Source organism: Malus sylvestris, chromosome 9 (assembly GCF_916048215.2).
Source record: "Malus sylvestris chromosome 9, drMalSylv7.2, whole genome shotgun sequence".
NCBI classification, from domain to species: domain Eukaryota; kingdom Viridiplantae; phylum Streptophyta; class Magnoliopsida; order Rosales; family Rosaceae; genus Malus; species Malus sylvestris.
In genome coordinates this window covers 26,715,737-26,734,041 of record NC_062268.1, presented here as the reverse complement: position 1 = coordinate 26,734,041, position 18,305 = coordinate 26,715,737, and the positions used below count along the sequence as shown (strand labels likewise).

Below are 18,305 nucleotides of genomic sequence, written 5' to 3'. Positions count from 1 at the left end.
CTACTTTGTATGTATGGACTTAGAGTTCATATAATTCATCGTCATAAAGAAGAAACTCTAAGCAAGATCTTGACGATGATAAAAGAAGATGAAGCATTTGTGACACAAAGGATGGTTTCAACTGAAAGGTGTACGGTGTTTTGTTCTTAAACAAATAAAGAAATCACAAAGAGAGAGATACATATGTATAATGTGCTGTTGCAGATACATATATATAATGTGCTGTTGCTAATTATGTCATTGATTTTTGGTACTTGTATCATTTAGTCATGATTCAGAGCTAAGCTGCTCAGATGTGTCTGAACTAGGATCACGGTTTTACAGGCTAGTAAGAAATTTCAAAATTTTCTCATATAGGAGACGTCTAATTTCAGCTTCTTTTAATAATATTATATATGCATTTTATTAATTTTTTTTTCTCTTGTGTGGATTTGAATTATCTAGTTTCACCAACCTTGTTGTGTTAAAAATGTTCTATCTTTCTTGCCTTGGATATGGAAAGGTTGAAGGAAATTTTGTGAAAAACATGTTCATTTGAGCAACATCTATAGCATGCAATTAACATTTAAAGGCGGAGTCATGCTTGTATGCACTCAAAAAGAAAACATTATCCATGAAATTCAAAGCCTAGTAGAAAGGTGAACCAAGACTCAACTCAAGAACAAAGTGAGTTGAGATATTTTATACCTTTGTTGATTCCTCTTTGCATAAGCAAAGGCTAATCCCCCAAGGAGAGGGCCTTCATTCCTTGCTTCTTAGTTCCATCGATTTCTTGGAAGAGGATGGTAGAAAGGATTCTCCAAGTTCCCAAAATTGAGAACCTCTAATTTTTCCACACCAAGGAGGGACTTGAAGAAGAGATGAGTGACCTTGGAGGAAGAGAGATTGCTAGCTAATCTCCTCCAAGGGGGCCGGCCTCTTAGAGAGAAAAGGAGAGCATTGTGTTCTCATCCTTTCCCCAAAAGAAAACCCTAAGGATGAAATGGCTATAAAGTTGCCTTTATACCACCTCACAATGGAGTGGCAAACTTGCAATTAAAGCAAGTTCACTACCCTCCTTTATTTGGCCGGCCTTAAGGGTTTATTGGGCTTTCAAGCCCTTTGTTTATTCAAGTTGTCATACAAGTTGAGTTAATGGGCTTGCCATTCAAATCCCATTGGGCCTTGCGGCCCAAAACTAACCCGAGGTCTTTAATGAACTTTATTCGTTTGATTAATTAACATATTAATTAATCCTTGCCATAAATAATTAAACCATTTAATTATCCTTACTCATCTCCGTTGTTTCTTCAATCTATATCTTACACGATGTACGATCCATTGGGTTACTTTTAGCGAGGCAGTGGGCGATTAGAACTCTTTCAAATCGATTGTGAATTGAAACTTACTTTCAATTCTCTCTTTAGTGATTATACACGTTTAGGGCTTCCACAAACCATGAGTGACATCTAGCAGTATGTCATGGTTACCCAAGCTAATAAGAAGAGGTGGAGAACCTATTCAGTTTAGGATTACAATGCAATACGGTCTTTTTCTAATACAATACTCTTGACCACATTGTTTGGTTTGATAGTTTAATCATGTCTACTATCCAATGTGATTCATTTACTTATATGATTACCTTGAATGTGATTTGGAACGACTTCCTAAATCTCATTCATACTCTGGCCAGAGATTCTTAATCATATCATAGAGTATTCTCCCTTAAACGGTTTGAAGGTTAGAGATCCCTTGTTGCGCATTCACTTGCCTCCATGGCTAAGTGACTTAATCCCAACTATGTCGTGGACACCCTCTGATAGAGTGACTTTGACATAGTCAAAGATCAAGGACCTAACCACAAGACAACTATGATGCCTTAGGTCAAATGACTACTTTGCATTATCCTAACCATGAGTTCTCATGTGACATGAGTATGAGAACTCCTTGTCGATCATGTTCAGTGGACACATTCTCTATTGAGCACCTACATGCTTGTCTTGGTGTCAATCACACCAATGACTCGAGACTAGTCACTCTCCCTGAGAGAAGACACAACAAATACTGATCTTGACGGGCTGTCAATGCCCAATTGGCAATCCTATGATCAGGAACGTTTAGGATATGTATACGAAAGAGAATGGTCTCATGAATCTAACTTCTTTAAATTACATTATCCTAATTACATATTCCTTGGACTTATCGTTTAAGCATATAACATTTATATGAGACGGCTTAAAACAATAATCTTTGCCCTTGATATTAAACTAGATTAGTTTAACATGTGAAATGTCCGTAAAGTATCATCATATGATTGGTTTTAGGGCACATTTCCAACAATCTCCCACTTGCACTAGAGCCAATCAGCTTGGTCATCAATGATGATACCTCTTCTGTAGTCATTTCAAAAATGGCTGAGTAGTAGGCCTAGGCAATGGATATCTATATGTTATCCATAGAAGCAACCTTGAGAATAACGACGTCACCATTATACATGATTCTCAATCATGTGGTTCAGTCTCTCATTTGAGTTCGGATCTTGATGAGACCGTGATTCCCTGGCTTGAGCTATCACCCCATTAGTGTCGTAGTGTCGGTACACTAGAGACACTTTCTGGTTGGAACCGAATAGAGAGTTCATAAATGAATTTTCCCATCCAAACAACATTGTTGTAAGCTTCTATATGGCAATATATTTTGCATTCATAATGGAACACACTAAAGTCATTACTTTTAACGTTTCCATCCAAATATCTCTTTAGTCATAATAAAGAGATATTTGATTATCTCTTCATTCATAATGAAGAAACATCCAATAATGGATTAGATTCATAATCTAATACATTTACGCTTCCATTACGTTACTCTAATTCTTCCTCATTCTTGAGGAATCCATCCTTTATTATTTCTCAAATACTTAAGGATTCACTTGACAGTTGCCATGGTTCTAATCCTGGGCTTGCATTGATATAGTCTTGTACTGATCTTGGTATAACTCATATCAATGTTTTTCATACAATATGAAATACATAAATCACCTTTTTGCGTATACATAAAGGATTCTATTTACGCATTATTTCTTTGGGAGTCAAAAGGTACGTTCCTTTTGAGAAGAGCTACCTCCTAGTCTCACTAGAGTTGTTCTTCTGATTGAAGTTTATTATCATATGAGAAACTTCCTAGCATCTTTTGTCTATCATTAGGGATTGATATAATCCAATTATATCCTGAAATCTATCATTATAGATTTCCATCCCATGTTTATAGACTATGTCTCCCATATACATTCTATCGTTATAGAATGTTTAAAGTCATAACTTTAACGAAGAAGTATTCTTTTCATTTCCAAAATTAATATATCATTTATGTGTTAAATTTTAGGAACATGATTAACTCCCACTAATCTTTTGTAAACTTAGTAAACAAAAGATTCATTTACATCTTTATGAGAAATCAATTGATTTGATCTTTCTCTCATAAGACGCTTATAGCTCCCACTAGCTTGCCAAGATCCATGATGGATGGATCTCTATAACTTACATGTCTTGTGATTCATAGTTTTAGACATATATTATCAAGACTATCTTAATAATGGTTTCGGAAACCCATATTATGTCCAAACATTGAATCATCATTTAGTTGTAGCTAGCAATCTTCGAATTAATTGAAACCACGACTACGTCAAAGATGGTTTCTTCCAAGTCAACCATTCTCTTTGATTGTAGTCACCTTAAGCTAACAATTAGCTATGAAGGTTTCATTATTTCGGGTCAAATGGTATTTTACCATTTCCTTGAGTATATGTCGTATATACACTCAATGTAGTCATAAGGATTTTCATTCTTATTTCTTTCGAATTAAGAGGTGTAACTCTATGACATAGTCATAAAGTTCAAACCATTCAACTGAGACAGTTTATAAATCCTTCTCGACTACCTTGGAGCTTGTGGTGTAGGAACTAGGTTGTTATATTTGTTGATTATTATCTTGTCTCTCAAAGAACCCATTCTTTGAGTTCTATCTCTCGTTCATTTGCGCTTAGGCAAATCATATTGTAGGATTACAATGAACTACCCAACAAAACAACATTTGTTAGTTGGTTTATAGAAGTGATACCCAAAGGTTAATTTAAGGATATCCACAAGATAATTCTCAAACAAATATTGCTTATTAACACACAACTCCAAATCTTAACATGATTAAGATTTGTCTTTCTTTCCAACTACATCCTATGGAGTCATGAAAATTTTGGAAGATCTTCTAATTGACAATCATATTGTCTTAGAAGTATATATCCTATATATATGGGTAATTGATAACATCCAACGAACTAAATCTTATTCAAGTTCGTTCTTCTCTTAATGGAGAAATCCATTATCATATAATGCTTCTTTCCTTGATATCTTTCAAGGAAACTGTTCTAAAGTGTTACCTTTCCTTGGATCAAATCTAAGGAGGTAAATACTTTAGACATCTTACTCATCAACTTACATTTCTTGAATTCTTTGAAACCTTTTGCAAAGTATTCGGACTTGTGTTATTCAAAATAAATGATAGTCCAACCGAGAGCGATCTTCGGTGAATGTCATACAACATGAGTAGTATTATGTTGTGGACAAGTGCCACCAACATCTAAGTGAATTAACCTCAACAACTTTGTGATTCTTTCTTCCTTTCCAAAAGAATAAAGATTCAAACATTTTGCCTCTATACAATTTTAACAAGAAGGCATTGGATCCGGATCTAACGATCCAAAGCATCCATCTATGACCAACTCGTAATTTATGTTTTAGAGGTATCACAACTCAGTTGGGATTAGTCACTACCTTGCAACCTTTTGGGTTTTAAGCATCGTTATATTCTAAACAGTTAACACAACCATATCATCTCTACTATAGAGATAATCAATTAGATTACAATAATCTAATCATTCATTAATAAAGAACAATGTTTTGTCAAACAAAACATTCATCCATCTCTCATAGTGACGGAATTAAGTTCCTTAAAATTGGAATGTAAAGACAATCTTTGGTTCTTCCAATTTCTTTGGTAGTTCATATGAGGAAGTAAGTACGATCTGCTTTCGCAGAGATCTACATTTGATTCACGTTCCGAATGTGAAGTACTTTCTCTTCTCTCATTAATCTTCTACTTCTTATTAGCCACACTTTTACAACGATTGTAAAACATAGTTACTAATACGGAATCAAACATTCAAGTAGAAGAACCAACTGTTTTGAACTTTTCAAGAACAATTTACAACACCTTCGAAAGGTGTGTTCATGACACTTGCAAGACATTTCTTGCAAATACCCCTTCCAATGTCCATCCTTTCATAAAGAAAGTTTGTTCCCTTGGAGTTATTTCCCCTTCTTCATTTGACTTCTCATTTGACTACAATAGTCATGGTCCCTAAACTCCCACTATCTCTTTTGAAACTTATTTCAATTGTGTTATACACATCAAACGATTTGAAGAGCATGTGGTTATTGTTCACTATATAGTTTACAATAAACTTAGTGAACCATTTGGATAAGGACACAAAGGTGAAGTCCTTGCCTAGTTTCTGTCTCTAGAAGTGGTTTAACACTTCAACACTCAATGATTCAAAATCATCATAAGTCCATGTTGATGGACTATTTTTGTCAACCAACCATTATGTTCTAAACATAATTACAAACTTTCAAGAGTTGTTCAAGGCAACTCTCATTTCTTCATACAACAATTTGTAAGTGAAGAATCATGGCACACAAAGTGTCCATGTCCTTGTGCTTACCTTTTAAGTTCCTTGTTCATGTAACAAAGAAACGAGCACTAATGTTTGCGTTAGCTAAGGGTTGTTCAAAGCAACTCTTATTTCTTCATACAACAATTTGTAATTGAAGATTTATGACATTAAAAGTGTTGTCCTCTTTATGATAGACTTATCTAACATGTTCTTCCAATGATACATTATCAATAGGAAGATTGTGAGGATGAGATTACTTAGGTACATATACAAGCCATTATAGACAATCTATGGGATTGTAGTACCAAGTCCGGAAACTAAAGCTTTCGGCTTTTCTTTGTCAAGTTTTTGGATAGCGTTTGCAAATATATTGGTAAACAAATACATAACGAATATAAATTGATTTTAAGCCATTTGATCCGGGTCTTTTAAATCAAATAGCACCACCCACTATGATGTTGGTCATTCTCGCTGCCTACCTTCAAAACATCATGTATGCATATAGAACTCCTCCTGAGTGTAAGCATGCACTTTGTACTCCCCCATGATAGGGTGAAGTCGGTGTATGAGTCACAAACGATCGGAGCCTACCACGGTGGAAGGCCACGAAAGAGTGTTCAAAGCACTCTCACGCTTATCAACTTAATAATGGTTTGGTTAAGGGTTTTAGGTCTCATCACATATAAGCATGCATTTTAATCTTATTAAAACAATTTGGTCCTATTACAACTATTAGTCCATGTGATTGATTTAGTTGTATATAATACTCCCACTATGCTTGTAAAACGGTTTTTAAAGCAAGAGTATATGGTACTACTAACACAAGGTTTGCATTCATTGATAGACTATATAGTTGCCTTAGGGCCTTAGGATGACTATGAACCTTTGATTAGATTCAACACGAGCCTAGTGTTGAATCTCAGTCTAGGGATTGTGATTGATTTTAGTTACGCATTTAATCATATTAAGGCGTGTTTTTCCTATTGGGCGTTGGACCCAACTGCTCAAATTTCATGCATATCAAATAAAACAAGAAAGGAGTACTTCAAAGTAAAGAAGAGCTTATGCTCTTTTACAACATTTGATCAAAACAAATTACTTTAAAGTAAAGAAGAGCTTATGCTCTTTTACAACATTTGATCATATCAAATTACAACCAAAATCTAATCTACACATTCCCATGGTTCAAACAAATTTGAGATGGCCTTTCACATAGCTCAATGATCGTAAGCTTAGATTCATAATCAGCCTTTCTTTAATTAATTAACGCTTTAACTAATTAAACTTGAATGCAACATTTTCATTTGGTTTTTGCTTCCATAGAATTGATTTAAATGGAGCTAAATGAAATGAAAATCCAATTCTCATTTAAAGATACAAAACTATTTTGTTCTCAACTAATTTGGGCCAAATGCAATAACCACAACTTTTTGGGCTATGTTGCAAAACACAAACTTTTGAGGTCACTTTGTAAGAACACAAAAGTCCACTACTTCATGTAATTACAACTAGAACCCAAAAATTTCATCAAATACAAAAACTTCATTAAAGGAGCAAAACAATTTGTCCTTTAGTGTTTTTGGGCCTTTATGTAAAAACGTAAACTTTCGGGTCAAAGTACAAATACAAAAAAGTATCAAAACTTTATGTAATTGCATAAAAGCCCCAAAAGTACCCTATTTTAATAGGGTGGCCGGTTGGTGAGAGTGAAAAAAAAGGAGGGGGGAAAAGGTTTTGGTGAAAAATTCAAAATTTGAAAGTGTTTTGTGCAAGTGGATAGGTAGGTGAGGAAAAGTTGATTGGGATGAGTTGTAAGAAAAATGTTTTGTCAAATAATAAAGGCATAAATCATCCATCACCAATCAATAATAAACCAAAACTTTATTCAAAGCAACAAACATATTGAATCAAAACACCAAAACTTTTTGTTCTTGGTAAGAACATCAAGAACATTGAAGAACACACATGAAAACTCATAAGAGCTCCATGAATGTTTTCACTCAATAAAATTCAAAATTTCACTACTCAAAAGGGGGTTAACATCCTAGGGTACTTAGGGGTTCCAAAAGTCACCTTAAAACACTTTTAACAAGACAAACAAGAACCCAAAAAACCACCCTTTGGATTTGGCCGAATTTCCCCAAAAACATGGCACCAAATTTCAGCTCCAAAATTCATGCTCATATGAACTACATCTACAACATTTGAGATGGCAAAATTTCTAACAAAATTTACATTCAAAGAAGCAAGAATAAAGCTTGTAACAATTACAACATTCAAATCAAAGACTATGAACTACAAAACCCAAAAGGATTCACCAACTACTAGACCTAGGCTCTTGATACCATTTGAAGGAAATTTTGTGAAAAACATGTTCATTTGAGCAACATCTATAGCATGCAATTAACATTTAAAGGCGGAATCATGATTGTATGCACTCAAAAAGAAAACATTACCCATGAAATTCAAAGCCTAGTAGAAAGGTGAACCAAGACTCAACTCAAGAACAAAGTGAGTTGAGATATTTTATACCGTTGTTGATTCCTCTTTGCATAAGCAAAGGCTAATCACCCAAGGAGAGGGCCTTCATTCCTTGCTTCTTAGTTCCATCGATTTCTTGGAGGAAGATGGTAGAAAGGGTTCTCCAAGTTCCCAAAATTGAGAACCTCTAATTTTTTCACACCAAGGAGGGACTTGAAGAAGAGATGAGTGACCTTGGAGGAAGAGAGATTGCTAGCTAATCTCCTCCAAGGGGGCCGGCCTTTTCGAGAGAAAAGGAGAGCATTGTGTTCTCATCCTTTCCCCAAAAGAAAACCCTAAGGATGAAATGGCTATAAAGTTGCCTTTATACCACCTCACAATGGAGTGGCAAACTTGCAATTAAAGCAAGTTCACTACCCTCCTCTATTTGGCCGGCCTTAAGGGTTTATTGGGCTTTCAAGCCCTTTGCTTATTCAAGTTGTCATACAAGTTGAGTTAATGGGCTTGACATTCCAATCCCATTGGGCCTTGCGGCCCAAAACTAACCCGAGGTCTTTAATGAACTTTATTCGTTTGATTAATTAACATATTAATTAATCCTTGCCATAAATAATTAAACCATTTAATTATCCTTACTCATCTCCGTTGTTTCTTTAATCTCTACCTTACACAGTGTACGATCCATTAGGTTCATTTTAGCGAGGCAGTGGGCGATTAGAACTCTTTCAAATCGATTGTGAATTGAAACTTACTTTCAATTCTCCCTTTAGTGATTATACACGTTTAGGGCTTCCACAAACCATGAGTGACACCTAGCAGTATGTCATGGTTACCCAAGCTAAAAAGAAGAGGTAGAGAACCTATTCAGTTTAGGATTACAATGCAATACGGTATTTCTCTAATACAATACTCTTGACCACATTGTTTGGTTTGATAGTTTAATCATGTCTACTATCCAATGTGATTCATTTACTTATATGATTACCTTGAATGTGATTTGGAATGACTTCCTAAATCTCATTCATACTCTGGCCAGAGATTCTTAATCATATCATAGAGTATTCTCCCTCAAACGGTTTAAAGGTTAGAGATCCCTTGTTGCGCATTCACTTGCATCTATGGCTAAGTGACTTAACCCCAACTATGCCGTGGACACCCTCTGATAGAGTGACTTTGACATAGTCAAAGATCAAGGACCTAACCACAAGACAACTATGATGCCTTAGGTCAAATGACTACTTTGCATTATCCCAACCATGAGTTCTCATGTGACATGAGTATGAGAACTCCTCGTTGATCGTGTTCAGTGGACTCATTCTCTATTGAGCACCTACATGCTTGTCTTGGTGTCAATCACACCAATGACTCGAGACCAGTCACCCTCCCTTAGAGAAGACACAACACGTACTGATCTTAACGGACTGTCAATGCCCAATTGGCAATCCTATGATCAAGAACGTTTAGGATACGTATACAAAAGAGAATGGTCTCATGAATCTAACTTCTTTAAATTACATTCTCCTAATTACATATTCCTTGGACTTATCGTTTAAGCATATAACATTTATATGAGACGACTTAAAACAATAATCTTTGCCCTTGATATTAAACTAGATTAGTTTAACAAGTGAAATGTCCGTAAAGTATCATCATATGATTGGTTTTAGGGCACATTTCCAACAAAGGTTTCTGCCAGTTTGGGGTTAGCCTAGTAGTGAGAGTGGTGGGTCGGTAGGAGTAGGCTAAAGATTCCGGGTTCGAAACTCTTCTTTATAACTCGAAAGTTGTCAAGAATTTGTTTGTGGATCATTAGGGGATATTTGCATTTTTGTTGAATTACTCAACGCTTTATTCTTAAGGCAAAAAAAATGGAGCTCGTTTGGATGTGCTTTTAAAATGACTAAAAGTGCTTTTAGAGAAAATGTTTTTTGGTTCCAAAAGCACATAAAGTGCTTTCTGCAAGAAGCACCAGTTATGTGCTTTTTCCAAGAAGCACTTGAAGTGTTTTTCTAGAATTTACTTGCATTTTTACTAAGGATTGGTTCCAAAAATATTTTCACCAAGAGCGTTTTCAGTCATTTTAAAAGCACATCCAAACAAGTTTTTAGATACCTTCAATTGCTTGTTTTCCTTTTATATCCTAATATACAAGCAATAATGGATGGGAGATGTGGGAACCGATATGGGACCTCAAATGTAAGAGTAAATGATCTTAATGACTTGTTTGCTTTTGTTATATGTGTTATGGTTTTGCTCACCAAAATTGTTGGACGAGGTTTGTAGTTGAAATCTAGACAAATAAATGTTTGACAATATCAGACACTTACGAATGTGCACAATTACTTGATCAACCATGCCGACCAACAACAATATTATGAAGGTTGTTCAGAGTGTTTAAGTGGCTGCATGACAATGGTTTCAAAGGGTTTTCTAAGTGTTTAGGCGTGTTCATGCCGCACTTAGACCAACTCCAACAATGGGCTAAAACGTATAATTCCCCTTCCCCCCTCCAAAAATAGTCTGCTCTTTCACTTGCATGAAATGAAGTTTTAATTAAGGTTGTGATTCAAGCAATACCATCCTACCCTATGAATCTTTTTAAATTCCCGACTGTGGTTTGTAAAGATCTTGATTCTTTGTCTGCGGGTTTTTGGTGGGGCGATTCTGGAGGACATAGACGGATCCATTAGGTGAGCTGGGATAATCTGAGACTGCCTAAATGTGCCAGGGGTTTAGGCTTTCGGAATTTCCAGGACTTTAATGATGCTTTGCTGCTTAAACAATGTTGGTGTCTAATTCGCAACCCTAATTCCCTGTGGGCGCGGACTCTTAAGGCACATTATTTTCCTTATTCATCTTTCTTGGATGCTAAATTGGGCAGTCGAGCTTCGTGGGCTTGGGCTAGCCTTCTTATGGGAAGAGATATTCTCAAAGCTGGTGCCCATTGGCAAATTATGGATGGTAGGGACACTCGGCTATGGATTGATAGGTGGTTGCCCTCGCTTCCTCTTGGTCATCTTACTCTTCGATACCCCACTTATGTCACTATGAATACAAGGGTTTCTTCCCTTATTTGCTCGAGTTCTAGAACTTGGGACATTGATTTTTTACTTCCGTTCATTTCTGAGGAGGAGGTCAAAGCTATTCGTGATACTCTATTGGGGAATTGTTCCCGCTGTGACTGTTTGATTTGGACTTCGAGTAAAAATGGTCAATATTAGATTACGTTGGGTTACCATTGGATTCATTCCTCGCGGGTGATGGTGGGGGCTCCTTATTCTTTGGTTCCAAGTAATTCAGAGGATTTGATTTGGAAGGCTTTGTGGACTATTAATGCACGACCAAAAATTCGCATTTTCTTATGGCGGGCTGTGAGAGAGGCTTTGACAATGATGGGGATATTATACTCACACATGTCTGGCTCATCTCCTTTGTGTCTAATTTGTCAGAATCAGGAGGAATCTATTATGCTTTTGCGGTGTCCTTGGGTGGAGCCAATTTGGTTTGGTGGTCATCTTAGTCTTCGAATGGTTGGCGATAGGGTTGCTTCTTTTTATCAATGGCTCCGTAATATGATCAATGTGACTTCTCATCCGCAAGATAGATTGCAGCTTCTTACAGTTATTGCCTTTACTTGCTGGCACTTATGGAAAGTGTCACATCCCGACCCAGGCCCCTACCACATCCCAAGCTCGACTCCATCGTAGCACGATATTGTCCACTTTGAGCCCCGACCACGCCCTCACAGTTTTGTTTATGGGAACTCACACGAGAACTTCCCAGTGGGTCACCCATCATAGGATTGCTCTCGCACGAACTCACTTAACTTTAGAGTTTTGATGGAACCCGAAGCTAGTGAGCTCTTAAAATGCCTCGTACTAGGTAGAGATGGGAATGTACATATAAGGCTTACAGGATCCACTCCCCTGGGCGATGTGGGATGTTACAGAAAGCCCAGTGTAATTATGTCTTTAAGGTTTCAACCTTATTTGGAGTCGTAGGTCCCAAAGTCCCCCGTTATTCATGCTTCCTCCAATCCAGATCCTTATTGGTCCCCCTTATCTTCTCCCTTCATCAAAATTAATGTCGATGCTAGTTGGTTCCCATTGGATGGTAGGGTTACTTTAGTTGCGGTGCTGCGGGATCATGATGGTCATTTTGTGGTAGCCCATAAACTTTCTATTGTGGTTCGGTCGGTGGTGTTTGCTGAAGCAATGGCGATGCTTAAGGGTTTGGAGTTGGCGGCGGAGTTGGGTTACCGGTGGGTTGTTGCGGAGTCGGATTCACTTGAGGTGGTCTCTTCCTTTAAGAGGGATATTTCTAATGGCAGCTGGGAAATGTTTCCAATCTTAGATTCTATTTTGAGTTTGGGGACTTTTTTTCAGGGTTGTCCCTGGTCTTGGGTTCCAAGATTGGCCAATCAGTCGGCGGACCATTTGGCATTGAGAAAGAACTTGGAGATGTGTGACAACACTTGGGTCAGACGACCCCCATCTTCTTTGATTCACATTCTAAACAAGGATGGGCTTCCTTGCCCTCCGTAAGTGTTTTTGTTGTGGGTGTGTGTTGGGATGACGTCTGGCCTCTGTGGCAGCGTCCTTATGTTGTTGTCCTTCACACGGCCCCTTTGTCTGTTTTGATGTGCTTGCCCTTCTTATGGGCTTTCTTTGTTCTGTTGGCTTTTGCCCTAGTTTGAATATTTCCAGTTGTTCAAAAAAAAAAAAAAAAATCCACTCCAACCCATGACCTAAAATTAACCTAAAACCTAAAACCTAAAACCCAAATGGAGGTCAAATACCAGCCCAAGTTTAGGCCACAAATTGGAGTGGACCCCAGCTTCTATGATTGAAACCTGGGCTGTGAAGCCCAATTGCCCTCTGTCACTTGCTCCACGTGTAGCACACAAGGCCTTTAACCTACATTCAACCGAGGTGGACCCCACCCACGTGGGTGTGTCCCCCGGTTTGTCAAGTTTTGTCTATAGCCAACAACTACTTTTCTTCATCGGGTGGTGGTAGTAATTGGACCGTTGGTTAATCCAACGGTCCACATTCAAATATTTTTTAGTTCAAAAAATTATATGAACATTTTATATTTATATATGTATTGAATCCAACGGCTTAGATCGAATATAATCAAATCTAATGGTAAAAAAAAGATCTAATGGTCCAAATTAAAATCCAACAGCTAAAATAATTTAAAAAAAAATTATTTAACTCAAAATTCAACAAAAAACTCTATAAATACTTATGTATTTGTTCAAACATCCACACAAAACTCATTTTCTCTTACAATTCTTCCAATTTTTCTTTCTACCCTTTCTTCTCATTTCCAAAATTTTCAAGATAGCAAAAGAGCATGTTAGAGGTCGTAATTGGACCTTTGACGAAGATATTGCTTTGTGTTTGGCATGGATTTCTATTAGCGAAGATGGTGCTGTCGGCACGAATCAAAATAGAAAGGTTTTGTGGGGTAAAATCGTTGATAAGTTCCATGAAAACTCCAAAGCCGGTTGAAGGGAAGCTGGTGGTGTTTATGATTGGTGGAAGATTATCAACAAAGCATGCACTTTGTGGAAGGGAAGCTTGGATAGAACCATGGTTGACATGCCTAGTGGAAAGGGCGCCTCAGAAATTGTGAGTTTCTTTGTTCATATTTATTTGTCATGTACATAATAGTATTTTACAACTAATAGTTTTTATGTATTTGTTGCATAGGGTGACAAAGCAATGGCAATTTACAAGACAAGAACTACACCAAAAAATCAAGTTGCATCATGCTTGGAACATCCTCAAGGATTGTTCGAGGTGGGGAACCGATGTGGACCAACAATGGGGAAGATTATTTCATAGTGAAGCCCCATCCCTAAATGATGTCAATGAAGGTGTGAATTTTGCCGACAATGAAAGTGTCGAACAAATGACCCCACCTTCTTCTTTTGCAAGGCCCCCGGGTAGAGATAAGCAAAAGGAAGCAAAGAGAAAAGGGAAGTCCTAAGATCCGATACATGCACAATTTGCTAGCAAAATGGTAAGAATGAATGAAAACCATATCTCTCGGCAAGAAGAATTTGCCCAAATGCATTTGGCCATGAAGGAACAAGAGGATAGGGAGCAAGAAAGGTTCAAAATTAATTTGATGATGGATGACCCCGACAAATACACTCCAGAGAGGAAGAAATACTTACGTGGTAAGCAAAAGGACATTTTATGAAGGAATGCCACAAGGAGTATATTTCAAGATGACGATTCATCTCAAGACTATCACCTAAGTCCATCACCAAGTCAAGATGGTGGATATCATTATTATGTTTATGAGTTTTCGATTGTATTAAGTTTATGTGGTTTATTAATTGTCTTTTTTTATTTTTTTATTTTTTTTAAGTTTATATAGTTTATTAATTGTCATTTGTATTAAGTTTATGTGGTTTATTAACTGTCATTTGTATTAAGTTTATATGGTTTATCATGATTTTCATGTATTGATTTAGTGATTTTTCAAAATTTATCAGAATTTAAAACATTTTTTGATTAAAATGTTCATATAATTAATTTAGGATAGTCTATGTAACAGCCCGTCCCAAAATATTGGAATATTTTATTTTCTGATGGCGTGAAAAGACGATTTTGCCCTTGGGTTAATGAATTTTGTTGTGGCGTTGTATGGCTTAAGTTGTGAATGTGGACAAATAGGTTAAGTCCCTAATATTTTGGAACCAATTAGGGACTTAGACTTGAATTATTTTTGTTGTTGTTTTGCCTTGGTTGGCTGGATCACACACGGACCACACATTCACCCACCTGTTGACCTTTTCTCTCTCCTCTCCCTTTCGATTTTCTGCAACGTCCGTACAAACGTACGGACGAACCTCAAACCAACCCATTTATGCACAGATCGAGCTTGTGATTAGTACCATCTCCTTCCTCTCGTCATCGCGAACTCAACCATACCAATTGTTGGACATGAAACCTTTGAAAACCCGAGAACCCAGGCACCCCAAAGAAGGCACTGTTTATACTCTTGCGATCGTGGGGGTTTCAGTTGATTATGAGCTTATGGGAAGCTTTAGATCACCCTCATGATGCTCGGAGTACCATTTTCACGAAGTTTGGACGTCGGGATTGTGTAGAACCAGAGAACTCAATATTTGGTACTGTTCATGTGCTCGTGGAATTGAAGGTTTCAAGGTATTTGGAGCTCATAGGGAGCTTAAGGACCTCTCCACGAAGCTCGGATTGGAAGAATGAGGTGATTTAGACGTCTGGAGACCGAGATCGAAGCATCACAGTTTGGCAGGAATTATTGAAGGATCTTTGGCAAATTCTCGAAGGTTTTAGGTCCAAATCTTGGTAAAGTTTTGTTTCTTATGTTGTAAGCTTCATTTTGGTGAAGATTTCATGAAAAATGGTTAAGAATTGACTGAAATACGAAGCCTGGAAAAATTTCCAAAAACCGGCGAGTTGCAGCGGCACCGGCGACGGTCTCCGGCGAACCAAGGAAGAAGGAGGAGTATATTCCGTCAAGTCTGACGGAATATGCTAACGGCGTTAGTTATATTAAACGGTATATGCTGATTTTTAACGGAATATTCCCTAACTGCCGTTACTGTTACCGTTAGGGTTTCTTGCGCGTGGGTGGTCGGAAAATTTTTCTAAAATTATGGGGTTGTTCGTGAGGTTGAGTAGATCACTGTGGTATATTCATATACCCAAATTGAGCAACGTATGAGAAGTTATTTCCAAGGTTTTTATTATGTGCTTAAATAACGTTATTTCGGTTACTTCTCATATAGGCGAGGCTTATGCAGACGATGAGCAAAGTTAAGGGAGGCTCGGGGGCTACGACCCTTCGACATATCTGTGAGTGGGCAGTTTTGTTTTCGTATTACCTATATACTACTGTTTTTCCCAGAAAATGCAATTATATGAAAATATGTTTTAAAATGCCATGCATGCAATCGATGAGATATTTGAATTGATAATTGATGCATATATATGTGAATTGACGCTGTTGACGCACAGGTGAGTTTTTACATTATTCATACGATTTATTTTATGTGAATTGCATTGGAAGCTCATAACCTGCACCCTTGGTGTTAGTGCTTATATTATTCACCACACCGCACGCTCGCCTTGGATCCAAGTAGGTGGATGTCGTACAGACCACTAGAGGTGGTTCCGACATGCCAGTCGTACAGACCATTAGAGGGGTTCCGACTGGTGGGTGACCTTAGATTATGTGCACAGATGATTGATGAGAGAAGCACTAGAGCGTATTATTACACCATTATAGTCGTACAGACTACTTTAGGTAGTTCCGACTTATGTGCAGTGTAGCGCCGTACAGGTCACAGTTGGTGACTCCGGCAGGGCCGTACAGGTCACAGTTGGTGACTCCGGCTGGATGAGATTTTGAGCTATAGTTTCAGCCGTACAGGACCATTGTAGGTTCTCCGGTTGATTTATTTTTCACCTGATTTATATTGATGCATTCATATTATAGTTTGGCATGGCATGGCATATTTTTCCGAAAAGTGTTAAAGAAATGAGGGGTTACAATGTTTTGAGAAATGTTTTGTCTTGAAAAGATTGGTTTTACTGACCCACTCAACTTTGTTTTTCGCCCCTCCATGTTCGAGATAGAGCAATGCTTTGGTGGCCACGAGGAATTCAATGGTGTTCTGACAGAATTTCACAAACGTAGGTTTCACTTTCGGGTATTATCCTTAGTATTTACGTCTTTAAAGCTTCCGAACCGTGTAAATGGTTACATCACTCTCACGTGACGCCCATCATACCCTCATTCGGGACGGGGTGTGTCAGTCTACATAATTTGTCAATCGGTTTGGGAAAGGGCTGAAAGCCCAATTTCTAATTGACCCTAAGGCCCTTAAAGGTTTTGGGTTGGGTCAATGGGCCTCAAGCCCTAAATGGCACGGCCCGGAGGCCTTTTGGGTCTAAAACAATTAATTAAAAACAATTAAAAGAAACTGGGTTTGGGTTTTGGGCTAGACTCACCACGGGCCTAAGGCCCGCTTGTCCTAGAAATGGCGTGAAGGCCTAGCGTCAACGGAGAAGAATGCCGAAGCTTCTATAGCTCCAGCCGACCACAAACCTCAAACCTAAACTCCGATCTAGGTACCAAAACGAAGTACAAGGTTAGTGGAACAACTTTATACCTTCCTTATGTTGTAGAATGGCCGGCGATGGCTGGCAGTTCCCTCGACACCCACGGTTCGCAGGACATGGGTGTGCCTACACCCTCGTTGATTTCGTCTTACAACCTCCACAATCACGCAATAAAACCCATTAAACCCCATTCTTGTATGAATTTAGGACGAAAGAGAGGGAAATCGAAGCTTACTTAACCGGAGAATAGAAAAACTCGCCGGAGTTCCTTTCCGGGTTTTTGTCCTCGCAGCACGGGAAAAAGGGAAAGAGAAGGATGAGGAATTGATGATGGTGATGGCTTCTTCGAGCATGAGTGTGCCTCAGCGTGTGGGTGTGTGCGATTTAGTTGAAGAGAGGGAAAGAAACAGAGAGATCCGAGAGGGAGAGAAGAGAGTGACAGAAAAAGGAAGAAGATAAGGGTTCACGGGGGGGGGGGGAACATAGAGAGAAATGAGGGGATAATTGGGGTGCTACCATAAATGAGGGGTAAGGAGAAAAGGGAGAAGCAGGGGAAAGAAAGAAACGGGTTCCCCAACTCGCGTGACCTGTGCATCCATATCTCCATAATTTTCGGTGGTTTTCCACTGGATTTCTCACGAATTGGATCAAGGCACCACTCCCAATCATCATCTAGTCCTTTCCTCTTCCATTTGCACCCAAATTTGGAAGGGATTTGATTGTAATTTGGTGAAAAACACTCGTGGGTGCCGCAGGGAACCATGTGTTAATTCCATCAATTGTGAAACCATTTCCTTCAATTACCACCAGTAGAACACTCCCCTAGAACCCAGGAACAAAGCCCAAGCAGTGGTGAAGACATTGGAACACCAAGGATGTCAAATTGAAGAACACCCATTCTAGGGTTTTCAGCGGATTTGAATGAAATTGGTGCTCTTCAAGGCCAAATTGGCCTTGGTCACAGGTATGAAAGTTGCTCTACTCACCGA

General features: G+C 38.2%; 1 long non-coding RNA gene across 1 annotated transcript; it reads left to right on the top strand.

The window, feature by feature from the left end:
* Positions 1–15,489: 15,489 nt before the first annotated feature.
* Positions 15,490–16,711, top strand: LOC126634255 (uncharacterized). The gene is made up of 3 exons (XR_007627261.1): positions 15,490–15,751; positions 15,981–16,534; positions 16,568–16,711. It is a non-coding gene; the product is annotated as an uncharacterized LOC126634255 (long non-coding RNA).
* The last annotated feature ends 1,594 nt before the right edge of the window (positions 16,712–18,305 follow it).